Source organism: Mytilus edulis, chromosome 1, assembly GCF_963676685.1.
Source record: "Mytilus edulis chromosome 1, xbMytEdul2.2, whole genome shotgun sequence".
NCBI lineage: Eukaryota > Metazoa > Mollusca > Bivalvia > Mytilida > Mytilidae > Mytilus > Mytilus edulis.
Window position 1 is genome coordinate 106,743,143 of NC_092344.1, and position 12,980 is coordinate 106,756,122.

Genomic DNA, 12,980 nt, shown 5'->3' on the forward strand with positions numbered 1-12,980 from the left:
CTGTTATATAGCCACCATGTATGATATACTGAAAACATTAGGGACAGATTTGGATCCCAAAAGTCCGATATTGTTGATGATTGTCATGTACATGTTATTTATTGTCGGATTAAATTTTGTTCGCACTTCCCACTCAGGTGAGTTCAACCTTTAATATATCTTTTTAGAAGTGTTTTCATTTTATTATATTAATATGACAATATCGATGGAATATTTGTTCGAAATTCAGAAGTTTTAAAAACTGCACCACTTTTGGTTTTAGTGAAATAATCACAACACTTTCGGATGGGAGTGGTATGTATTCGACGAGATTCCGTTTCATTTTCCAGTAGTCAATACTATAAAAAAAAAAAAAAAAAAAGTCCGTTTGATTTTTATAAATCTTCAAAAAATCATTCTTAAAAATTCATTTTTACTAATAAATATTTTTTTTCTTCATGTGTGTTAATGTATGATATATACGAACTCTGACTATAAATATCATAATTTTGAACCAATAATCAAAAAAGTTACTCATTGGCTCTCTATGTTACTTTTAATTTTTTTAAATAAAATATTCAATGGAGTAAGTGTGAGTAGTGTAACAGCCTTCCATTCAAAACAAAAAACATTAGACATGTGCTTTAAACCTGTTTTATTGTACCATGTGACCTTACTCATTTAAATAATTCTGGTCATGTGATTACTGTGCTTTCTGTGTGTAATGAGAAATACAAAAGCATGCAAACAGAAAACTCAGTAATCACATGACCAGAGTTATTTAAATGAGTAAAGTTTGAAATATAAATTATTTGTAAAAAATGCATTTATCATTATAATTATGAAAAAGTTTTAAAACATTGTGGAGTTATTGCCCTTGTAAAGTTTAAGATGAATTTTTATATCAGTTTTCCATTCATTTAAACAAATGTGTAAATTTGTGTAGTGGACAATGTCAGAAGTTAGCGTTTCAAAGAATAATATACCATTATACAATTAAGCAAAATTATTCTAACCATACTATTTGATTTGATAGCTTTAATTTGCATGAAAGGTCTCATAACATTGAAGACAGAACTTTATTGCATATTTTCAAAACTCAAAAATCCATGTAAGATAACAAAATTTGGGGAATATATTCACCCAAAAAAATACAACAATTCATTGTTCTTAATTTTTGGTCGATCTTTTAATATTTCTAAACGATGACACATATTCGACGGGTTCTGTTCGATATAAATTGACACAGAGAATAATGACCTATAATTCGGATTATATTGTAAATGTCCGCTGCATATATTTACAAAAGTGTATCAACTTAGCGAAAATTAGCTTTACAATAGGAAAGTGATTATAAATAAAAGGTAATGTTTATAAAAATTTGTAAAAGTGTTGGGAAATCTTAATATAGATAGTTTAGTTCATAAATGATCAAGATGGGTTATACTGTTATACTGGGATATTTCCTTGCTATTGTTGCGTTCTTGTTGTTAGAAATAGTTGGATGCATATTAAGACCATTTATCAGAGTGTTTAATCTGTGTAAGTAGTTCTGTGTTAATTACATAGATAAACAGTACTTTTGTTGTATATTTTGCACTCACTATCTTATGCTCATGTACAGCTGTGAATTAAATTACAGCAAAAGACAATGCTTTAATTTCGTTGGTATGTTATAATTCCATTTTAAAAAGAATCAAAACACAAGGGTATAGGTGAAAATGTCTATAACATCTCTATTTTTGTTGTTGTCTACTTGGCAAGATATATCAGAGAACAAGCTAGCAAAATAAGTATGCTTAATCTAAGTAGATTCTGATTTTATTTTGCATTGAGAACCAAAAATTCAAAATACGGCTAGGTAATTTATGCACGGGATAAGATAATCCTTAGTATTTCGAATAATTCATACTTTTGCAAACTTGATCATATAATTGATATTCATAGCAAAACACGTATGCTTTATCTAACAAGATTCTGATTTTTGTTTACAGTGATTCCAATAGTAACCAAGAATGATGTTAATAATGATAATTTTGAGGAACTTAGATAATCTCAAATTACAGTGCCATTCAGGATATTATTTTTGGAGATGATAGACTTAAAATGCTGGACTGAAAGACAGGCATTTCGTAGTGGAACATAGAGATGGTAATGACGCCCGTAATGCCACATTTATTTTGAGTGAAGAACAACATCAAGGGTAGAATACAGGATTATGTTTTCACTTGTATGAAGCAATTTCTAAAGAACCAAAATTAATATAAAAAAAATGGCGACGAACGAGTCAAGCACGACGAAAGAAAAAAGATACATAACTCTATCAAAATATTTGTCATATTTTCTATTATTATATAGAATAATTAATGGAAGATAATTAAAATAAATGCATATGTTTATGGAATGTGTTTGTCTAATCATATATCTGATAAATTTTAAAACATTAATGACACAGCAGTTCCTTTGAAATATATTAGTTACATATTAATTTCGACATGTAATGTTCTCTTGTTATCATTTGCATTTCTGAAACGTTGTATAATTTTAATTACTACGGGTTTCATGGCTAATAATTTTTATTTTTTTTTAATAAATTTGCGTCGTTTTCAATAAGGTTAGGTCTTTGATGGTTTGTTGTCTCATTGTCACATATTTTTATCTTAATTATATGTGCATGAATGAATAGAGAATATTTGAAATTTAATCACAGTTTTAAAAATTTAATTTCTGTATCTAAATTACATAAACTATTGACTGGATATCAAACAATAATTTAACCAACGACAAGGAAATTATCAGTAAATCCGAGAAACGGCAGTTATATTTTCGTTATTCGACTTGATTGTTACATGAAGACATTCGACGATGAAATAAACAGCTAACTTAAAAAAAAACAGGGATGTTCTTCCCTACGTCAAATCAGACCAAATAATGAGGTCGCATTTGATCGAGATATCGGTTTGAATGTACTTTTCAGATGTGCAAAAAAACACGAATGAATATATGAATTCAAAAACCAATTAAAACTCTTTAAATGTAACAGATAAGCCTCATTTGTGTAGATAAAAGTTTTAATAAATGGATTAAGCTATAATTTCACAACGTTTTTTCGTCAAACTCATTCTATCGAAATTGTCATATGTTTAACTGAAATGAACAAATACTTTTGCTTGTCAATTTTTGTTTGTTTGTAAAAGGAGTCTTAAGACGTTAAAAAAAAGTGTACTTTTAAACTATTTGATTCTATGAAAAATATGTTAAGTGTCAATCTATGATGTTTATTGTCAATCAATTAAGTGCGTTAGTATTTGATTTTTTTATCACCATACTGTCGAATGGTGCATTGTAGTGCTAAATGTTAAGATGTTATCAAATTACACAGAAGGAAGAAATATGAATTAAATTAAAGGAGATGAATTACTCTGAAAATTATACAAAATGATACTTTGTACCAATTCATTTGAAATAATTGAAGATTGTAGTTTTAACTGAATATTTCGACATAATTGATATTAAAACATTTATATTTTTTTCTTGTCATTTTCATTGCATAAATATGTAATATAAATGAATGAATATATAAATATCTATATCATACAACTATTTACACCATTTTTTTTTTATTTCAACAAAACAAACTTACGCTTCAAGTTAACTAACTAATACAACATGAAAATACAAATTGCAAGAAAATATAAAATAAGCCGAATGTCCGAACTGTTAAAAAAAGCAGTTGATTTTAGCAATACTATTGGTGTTGTATTAATAAGCAATTTATTAATATTTGTACATACTGTTTGTTTCATTGTTGTCAACTACAGCAAGTGGACTCTTTTTAGGGGCACATAAAAGCGTTCTTAGCTGTTAGTTCGTACTATTTCATCATACGATATTAAACTGGTGTCCATCCACCACATAGTTCTCCAGAGAAAATTTGGCGCCCACATTGGCTGTTCAGTGTATTTATATTTGGCACGAATCATCATTTTCCATTGAGGTTTTCCAAATTTTGAAATTGTGCTATCATTTTAATATAAAACTGGGTGGTCTTTCTTCAGGGAAAATTGATCTGATCTAATTTCCAATATTTTACCACCACAATAAAGGAATCTGTGAATGATACTTATAAACAACCTTTTACGGCCTGTGTATTACGTGTAAATGACATGTTTTTTTTTTCAACATACGATCTTCATTCCTATTGGAACCAACTGTGTCTTCTTCTTGCCGACAGGTTCCCTTCTACGTACGAGACCGGTTTCAAACAAGGCTCCTGTGTAAGAAAGATAAGAAGCTTGCATTTTACTTTAACTCCACTATCCGCTTTATAGGTCATGTTCTCTCACTAAATGATTCAAAGTTTGGTGCTTATGAGGAAGGCATCTATTCCAATTTATCGAATCAAATATATATCATACAACAGAGACGGTAAGGTATTCCTTATCTCTTGACTGACATCTAGAAATTGACAATGAATATCAGCTGAAACACAAATCTTTCCGAGAAAACATGTGATTTCAGCATCGCAATTGTGGTTCTTTCCATTTCTATGTAGCTACATTCGGAATATATATCTTCCAGTTGATATGATAATCCAGGGATTGTATTTCCATTCATGATTTCTTTGATAAAGATTAGCTTCTCACATAGAAGCTATTAAAGCAAGAGTTCCAAGTGGTGAAGTTGAAATTGTCCTTTTTTAAATTTAACGGCCACGATCACGAGATGGTTGACCCTTATAGAATATTTGGCTCATAGATGACAACGGATATGTTTTAAATTTCGTAATCACAATCAAGGCCTCTATTTCTCGAATGTGAGCTACCGAAATAGATATGTCACCGGATTTGCACTTCCGTGAGCCGTACGACGTATTTCACATATACTTACTCTTCTTGAGCACCTACGAACAGCTCCGGATTTGAGTCGGGTTCATTTTGCTTTAGTTTTCTGTGTTGTGTTTTGTATTCTGTTGTTATCATTTTTATTGCATGACACTGTCTCGATATTATCTGCATATATGATTCACATTTCCGACTCATTCCGTATTCCAGATTTTGCAGCTGCTACTCAGTCTGTATAAAATAAAGATACCAAGACCTTGGTGACAAATATTACTTACCAACTATACAAATAATACACGATGGGTATTGAAATTAAATCATGTGTACTGACATTGTTTTAATCATCTTAACTAAGTGGTAGCATTTTTTTTTTTAATTTGTCCTAGTATATTTTCAAACTTTACCATTTAGTCGATTTTGTTTGTTGGTGTGGCTCGAAATCTATACACTCTGCCGTTGTTTTATTGTATTATGGACTTTATTTAATTCTTGTCTTTCATTTTTGCTTCTGTACTGTGCCTGTAGAGTGTCTATATGCCATTCTTTTTGTCTTCGTTGAAATAGTTATTTGCTTTATGGTTGTTATTTGGATAAAACCCACCAAATTGCCCCCAATTAAGAAAAAATCGTTTTTAACGCTATCAAATGATTAATCAAATGATGTATTGTGACTCCTTTTTTGGAACCTAATTAAGATTATAACACAATGTTGATTGTTGTACTCCAATTGTTAACATGTATTGCCTGTTATGTCTGTTTGTGTTTTTTACATGTTGTTGTCAATGTTATGCAATTTTATGCGACTGTCATACAAGTGAGAGGTTTAGCTGGTTACACAACAAGGTTTAATCCATTATGTTCTACTAAAGAAAATGCCTGTACCAAGTTAGGAATATATCAGTTGTTGTCCATTCGTTTGATGTGTTTGCGGTTTTGATTTTGCCATTTGATAAGGGAATTTCCATTCTGAATTTCCATTCTCAATTTCCATTCTGAATTTCCTCGGAGTTCAGTATTTTTGTGATTTTACTGTTCAATTGTCCTAGAAATAAAGAATAATGAATTATTTGGTATTATTCTTCGTCTACGCATTTATCCCGCATTCCGATCGCACGTTAGATCAGTAATTCACATGTAATTCTCCTATCATGTAAAACAACGGGGATAAAAAAAAAAAGGGATACTCGGACTTTATAGATTTGGTGTGCCTGGTCCGATTTTCCTGTATTTACCGCAAACCGGGACACTGAACAAACATTTTGGTATTTAATGCGGATGACAAAGATTCCTTATAACCTTTACTTTATGTGTCCGTATATCTATTTATATTGTGAGTATATATATGTATCCAGTATCATTAACGGTACCTTAGATACTGACAAAATTAATTTGCTATCAAAAGACTTTAATAGATAACGCCGCAATTCAATAGGTTTAAAGTTCTACTTAAATACTTAACTTCTTCAAATTAACTTTCGTATATTTGTATGGGTGTAATCTTAATTGCGCAAATTAGTTTTGGTAGGATAAATTTAGTTTTTCAAATTATTTATACAAACGTTCATCACAATAAAGTGTTCACGATTATTTTACACTAGTATAATACCTCCCAAGGTTTCCCCCCATAAGTCGTACAAGTGGTTCATGTCATCTGGAATAAACAAAAATTAAAATCTAATTTAATATTTTGATGAATATAAGTATGTTATCTTGGAGTCAAGCTGTTGAGATTTCTCTGCTGTTTTCATTTTATAGCAAAACTAGTGTAAATGAATCAGTGGCTATGGTTTTTAGTTTGCTTATTGAATAAATCATTGCCCCAGTCACAAACCTTATACAAACGATATAGCACATTTAATGTTTTAATCTGAGTGCTAATGGTTAATTTAATATAACTTTATCATTGTTGCTTGTTCATCATTCTATGTCTAAGTGGTGTTCTATTGCATTGCATTTAAATTATCTCATTTAAAAATTGTACATACGTGTAATTTAACATCATTTTAAAATTTGAATAATCAGTAATACCTTGAATATTTTTATAACTTATTTTATGTTCGGATACCTAAAACGTTGCATTTTTATGATATAAGCTCGATTTAAACGAAGGGATCATTCAAAATGAGCTATAGAAAATAGAACGGATCGGAATAAGCACAAGTTAAGGATAACAACTAATGTTTTTCCTATTATGTATTGCTTTTATTTTATTTTAACTCGTTGAATCAGTATAAAAAATATCCCGCATATCTTTCAAACGTATGAACAGGTCAGAGTATAACTGTAAGATAAGGAATTATGTCAAAAACCATTGAGACATTTGAAACCTTGTCGGAACCATAATTAAATGGTAGTTTCCTACATGGGAAGTTAATAGAGTTCGGGATTTATTTCCAACACCAGAAAAATGTAACTCGAGTTGTCTTTCTTTAAGAGTGATACGAGTTAATTTATTCATCTCATCAATACTATTGAGGACGCCAATTTTACTGCAAAATATAAACATTTACCATTTTGTTCAAAAAGGTTTTTTAACAAGTCATAAATATAGCAGTTGTTATGAAATAGACAGTCTCTTTTTATGTTGGACTTCGTTGTTGTTTCAATTCAATGTAATATGTCTGTTGTTCCGTTGTTTTCCTCTTATAGCTGCTGGGTATCATATGGTTTTAATTTTTGACCACGATTTTTTTTTATCGATTTATAACTTTTGAACAGCGGTATACTACTGTTGCTTTTATTTAGACAATTAATGTCGTTTCAGTGATTCTCGAGATCGATATATTTTACAATACAAACATAATACATACAAAAAAATACCAGAACAAACCAATCGCCCTTGAGTATAACCAAGTCAAAGTTCTCAATATATTGAAAGCCGCAAGTATATATTTCTTATAAATTTTTTTATACCACATTACTTTATTAATAAGTCGTAGCATTTTTACAACATTCGCATGGCGTTGATAACATCTCTACAAAGGGTTACGGTACATTCTCTTCCTTTAAATAAACTTGGAAGGAGTGGAACTGAATTGTAACCCTGGGCTAAACAAAGATGCGTTACCTGCCATAGCCTCTTGTCTAGCTTTCAAAAAGAGTTTTACGTCCTTCCGTTTTTGTTTGGAATTTTTGTCGACTTCTCTAAGTATCGCATGTCGGTTAGCTATTGCTGCCTATATTCACTGGGGTAAAGCTGATGACCGTAACTGCATTCACGGTCATCCCAAGATGTCGGATGAAAAATTAGGTCAGTTTCTGTATTGTCTGTTAAAGTGTTTCTATATCATTTTCTTTACAAATCATACATTGAAACGATGTAAATTTATAAAAGAATCACTCGAAAATCACTAATTACTTCCGAGAAATGTGCATGAAACGGGAAATTCGATTTGAAAAAATCGTTAAGATGACCGTAAATCATAATCAAAATATTTTCAAGATGACCGTAACATAAAACAAGGATGACCGTGATTGGTAAAAAGATGACCGTAACTTGTAAAGGATGACCGTAATTTGTAAAGACTGACTGTAATTTATATAGGCGACCGTAACTTTTATAGGATGACCATCAATTCTAAGAAATATTCAAAGCTTTTTTGTTGAGTTTGTCGATCTCAATAGGGGCTCGGTTAGCGGATATAAATATGTTTCATAAATTTCTTTTTTTTTAAACTATACTATAATTGGCCATATTTAGGATTTATAACAATGATAGCAAATTGCATATTTCTCGTAAACAATGAAATATTTATTAATATCGACGTTAAAATTTTAACACAAATTGACAGCGATACGACGACAATTTGAAGAAACATGAATGTGTCCCTAGTACACGGATGCCTCATCTACACTATTATTTTCTATGTTTAGTGGACTATGAAAATGGGATAAAACTGTAATTTGGCATTAGAATTAAAAAGATCATACAATAGGGAAAATGTGTACTAAGTTTCAATTTTATTTAACTTGAAGCTGGACAAACGGACAAACAAACAGACGAACGGACGAACGTACGCACAGACCAGAAAAACATAATGCCAATAAATGGAGCATTAAAAACATTAATAATACATACGCATATTTGGTAATCGAGCCCATGTGTATGGTTCCAGAGGAAGCAGATTAAAATCTTAATTTGTCTTGATACATGCAGGCGGAAACACTTTTGAAATAGAACAAAAGAATCGAAGCTCTGTATTTATCGAGAAAGCGATAAATGTTCTAACTGTAATGTTTGATATAGTATCAAAATTTTTAAAAGTTAATAGAAACAAATAAAACGACAATTTTCTTATTTTAAAAACACCATTTGCATAAGTTTTCAATGTATCTATTACATAGTAATGCAAATCAATAAGATATCAAGTCGACAACACGGTTCTTATCGGGGCCTTTTATAGCTGACTATGCGGTATGGGCTTTGCTCATTGTTGAAGGCCTTACGGTTACCTATAGTTGTTAATGTTTGTGTCATTTTGGTCTTTTCTGGATAGTTGTCTCATTGGCAATAATACCACATCTTCTTTTTTATATATAGTATCTATAAGTTGGATGTAGAAAATGCATAACCTCCGATTTTTTTTTATCACGGACGGAGAACATATCAATCTTTTAGTTCAGAAATGTTCGTGCCTGCCCTTCCATTGTGTGAATCAAGAAAAAATTTCCCCAAAACAGGTAACGATTGTATCGAAAAGAGAAAAATCGAGTGCACCTTTTTATGTTAGGGCATGTTTGGGGTGTATATTTTGTCTTAAAAACGTACAAAGCAAGAGTATTTTATATAGCATCTCGCTTCAGATTCTATCAAAGCTACAGGTTGACTTTATAACGTAAAAAAATGACAGTACGAAAAGATGAAATATATGGGTCAAGTGAGATACCTATCTAATGAATCACAAAAACAAAGTAGGTGTGTTCGAATAGCTATTTTTTTCTAAAAGTACTTGACGACAGTCTTTTAATTTGGATGATGAAAATGGATATCTTTGAAAAAATATGATTTTCTTGTGTGTGATAACTAGGGTTTATAATCTTCAACCATTGAAAATGTTTAGTCTGCCCTTCAACGAAATATTTAATTAGAATTTTTAAAATGCTTAAGAATTTTCAAAAATTCCATCTGACATCCGAACAGAAAATATTTTTAAGTTGAATCAATGCAGAGAAGATCATTAACTAATGCTCATTAGCTAGTAGATACATTTGTCTTTTAAAATATAACTGACATATAACGATCGATCGTAATGGTGCTATGTGGATAAATTTATCAGTTTTCAATTAGAGCAAAATTGGCAGAGCGTCATCCCTACAATGACTTCCATTTCTACTATTGTGAGCATGAACTGGCGTAATGGGGAGATAATTTTGAAGAAGTAGAATCCTGACTGTATGAATAACATTTCTGTATATATACAAATTGACAACGTTCCGCCTTGTGATACGCTTTTCGTACAATACTATTTTAAGGATCTACTTTGCTGGAGCTCACCTTCACTAGTTTATTCGAATGATATTTTCAAAATATTTCTGTTATTTTATTTGCACGACAAAATGAAAGACGATATAATATCAATGGAAGTACATGCAATTTTTTGGCATTTTTAAAAATGTGTATTTATTATATGTCGTTAAAAGGAATCCCAGAAACAAACAAAAAATCTTTTGTCGAGCAGTTGAAGGCTGTGCACCGCATTTTTTTCATTATGCTTGTAAGGTGTCATTTTATCGCGCTTTTGTAGCATGTTTTCCCTTCCTGTTCATTTGCATGTCTTTTGGCAAATTCATTTTAAAAATTAAACCCTCTACTGTAAAAAAGATACATATGGTTTTCTTTGCATTTGAAGCACGTCTTATTTTCTTCTACCTATAGGATAAAACTCTCATATTAATATGTGTATACCAACACGATTAATCATTTGATACAAAAAGATAGTTATATAAATACAGATATTTCTTAGAATTGAGGGTCATCCTTTAAAAGTTACGGTCATCATTTACAAATTACGGTCATCTTAAAAGCAGTTACGGTCACCCTTGTTATGAATCGCTGATTCTGTTACGGTCATCTCGATTGTGATTTACGGTCATCTTAGCGATTTTTTCAAATCGAATTTCCCGTTTCATGCACATTTCTCAGAAGTAATTAGTGATTTCCGAGTGATTCTTTTATAAATTTACATCGTTTCAATGTATGATTTGTAAAGAAAATGGTATAGAAACACTTTAACAGACAATACAGAAACTGACCTAATTTTTCATCCGACATCTTGGGATGACCGTGAATGCAGTTACGGTCATCAGCTTTACCCCAGTGTATATTTATGGTACTACGACTAAAACGTTCAACTGCTGTAGTTTTATCAGAATATTAATCTCTACGAATTTACGTGACTGCATCTGCTTAATAACTGTTCATGTATATTCCGACTCGTCGTGGTAAACATATTCAACAGTAGTATGCCACTGTTCAAAGTTCATAAACTGATTAAGAGAAAACAAATCAAGGTTAGTAACTAAGACCGAGAGAAACACAGCACCTATAAGAGTAAAAACAAACGGAACACCATAAACACTTAACTGCAACAAAAACAAATGCGAATATACATAAAAACGGACTATTTGATAACAACTGTCATATTCCTGACTTAGAACAGAACATTTTTGGAAAACAATGGTGGTTTGAACCTGGTTCTATAGCAAACCTCCCGCTTATATACACATGGAAAAAAGTATTGCAACACCTTGATTTTTTAAATTTAAAAAATCAGCCTCTTTTTTTCGATGGAATATAATAAAATATTTGTATAATATTATTGAAACATAGTTTATGATAACATTGGCATTGAAACGAACAAAAAAAGTTTGAAAAAATAATGATTTATATAACCACAATTTTAATAACAAAATGAAGTGTTTTTTGTACAAAAAAATGCAATTTACAACTTTTACTGTAGTCGAACCTTACAATGTCAGACATTTCAAAATTAATCTTCAGATGACTGTTTACATCATGGTTGATCGTTTTACGCCAAAGAAATAGTACTTTGTGCTCAGCCTCCATTCAAACGGATAACCGCATCTAAACGTCTTCTGATTCCTGCCAAAAATCGACTAATTTGTTGCTAAGGTAGCAGCAACCATTTCTCATGAAGAGCATTGTTTATTTCATGATGTGTTTGAACTGGGGTGTCCTTTCGCGCACGTTCCGCCAAATAGTGTTCCATATATGCTCGATATGGTTCAAATCCGGGCTACGATCCGTCCAAGGAAGATGAACCGAGTTCCATTGGAACAATGGATCTTCCTCCACGATGCTTGTTTTCAACTTTAGCGAGCTCTGTACTACATTGGATACAGGAAAACTGTGTGTCTGTTTGTAAGCAAAGGTCTCTGAAATGGTCTAATCGTACGATAACCAGTAGCGATGAGTCGATCACGAACAGTTCTTGTTAAAAAGCTCCTGTATGCCCACCACTCTCTTTTTAGGATTGTATTGTATGCAATGGGTTTCCTTCTGACAAACCTTCAATATGCTTGATTTCCCCTAGCAAATGGTATAGGGGGTCATCTTTATCTCGGAAGGTCTTGAACATCGTTTTGTGCCTTATTTTTAACTCAAAACGACTTATAGTGGAATGGTGATGACCAACAATACGTGCAGTTGTTACAGCGACGTCCCTGCTTCTCTCATGCTGAGAATATGCCATCTTGCTGCAGTTTAGAGTTGTCGAGGACCCATTACAAGGTGTCAATCACATAACTTTAAAAACTTGGTTATTTAAAGTGTTGAAAACAATGAGGATGAAAACATCTGTTTTGCTGTTTTCGGGTACAGTAGCTGTATGTGCAGATAAAAACTTATCGATTCGATATTTATTGATTAAGCTCAGGTGATACTTAAATAATGATTTTTAACAAATTATATCACAAAAAAATAAAAAGTGTTTTTTTTTATTTCAATTTCAATTTGGTGTTGCAATACTTTTTTCCATGTGTGTATATGGAAATGAAAAAAAAAACTAATATCGATAAAATGACTTATAACCTCAACTTGTAGATAAAAACCTCGCAACAAAATGTGTAAGCTTAGCTTATGCTAAATCCAGAAACTAGAAATACAATTTTGTAACACAAATAGATTCTGTCGATGAA

General features: G+C 31.3%; 1 long non-coding RNA gene across 1 annotated transcript; it reads left to right on the forward strand.

Annotated features, from left to right (window-relative positions):
- Positions 1–3,508, forward strand: LOC139517198 (uncharacterized). The gene is made up of 2 exons (XR_011663105.1): positions 1–137; positions 1,974–3,508. It is a non-coding gene; the product is annotated as an uncharacterized lncRNA (long non-coding RNA).
- Positions 3,509–12,980: the final 9,472 nt, after the last annotated feature.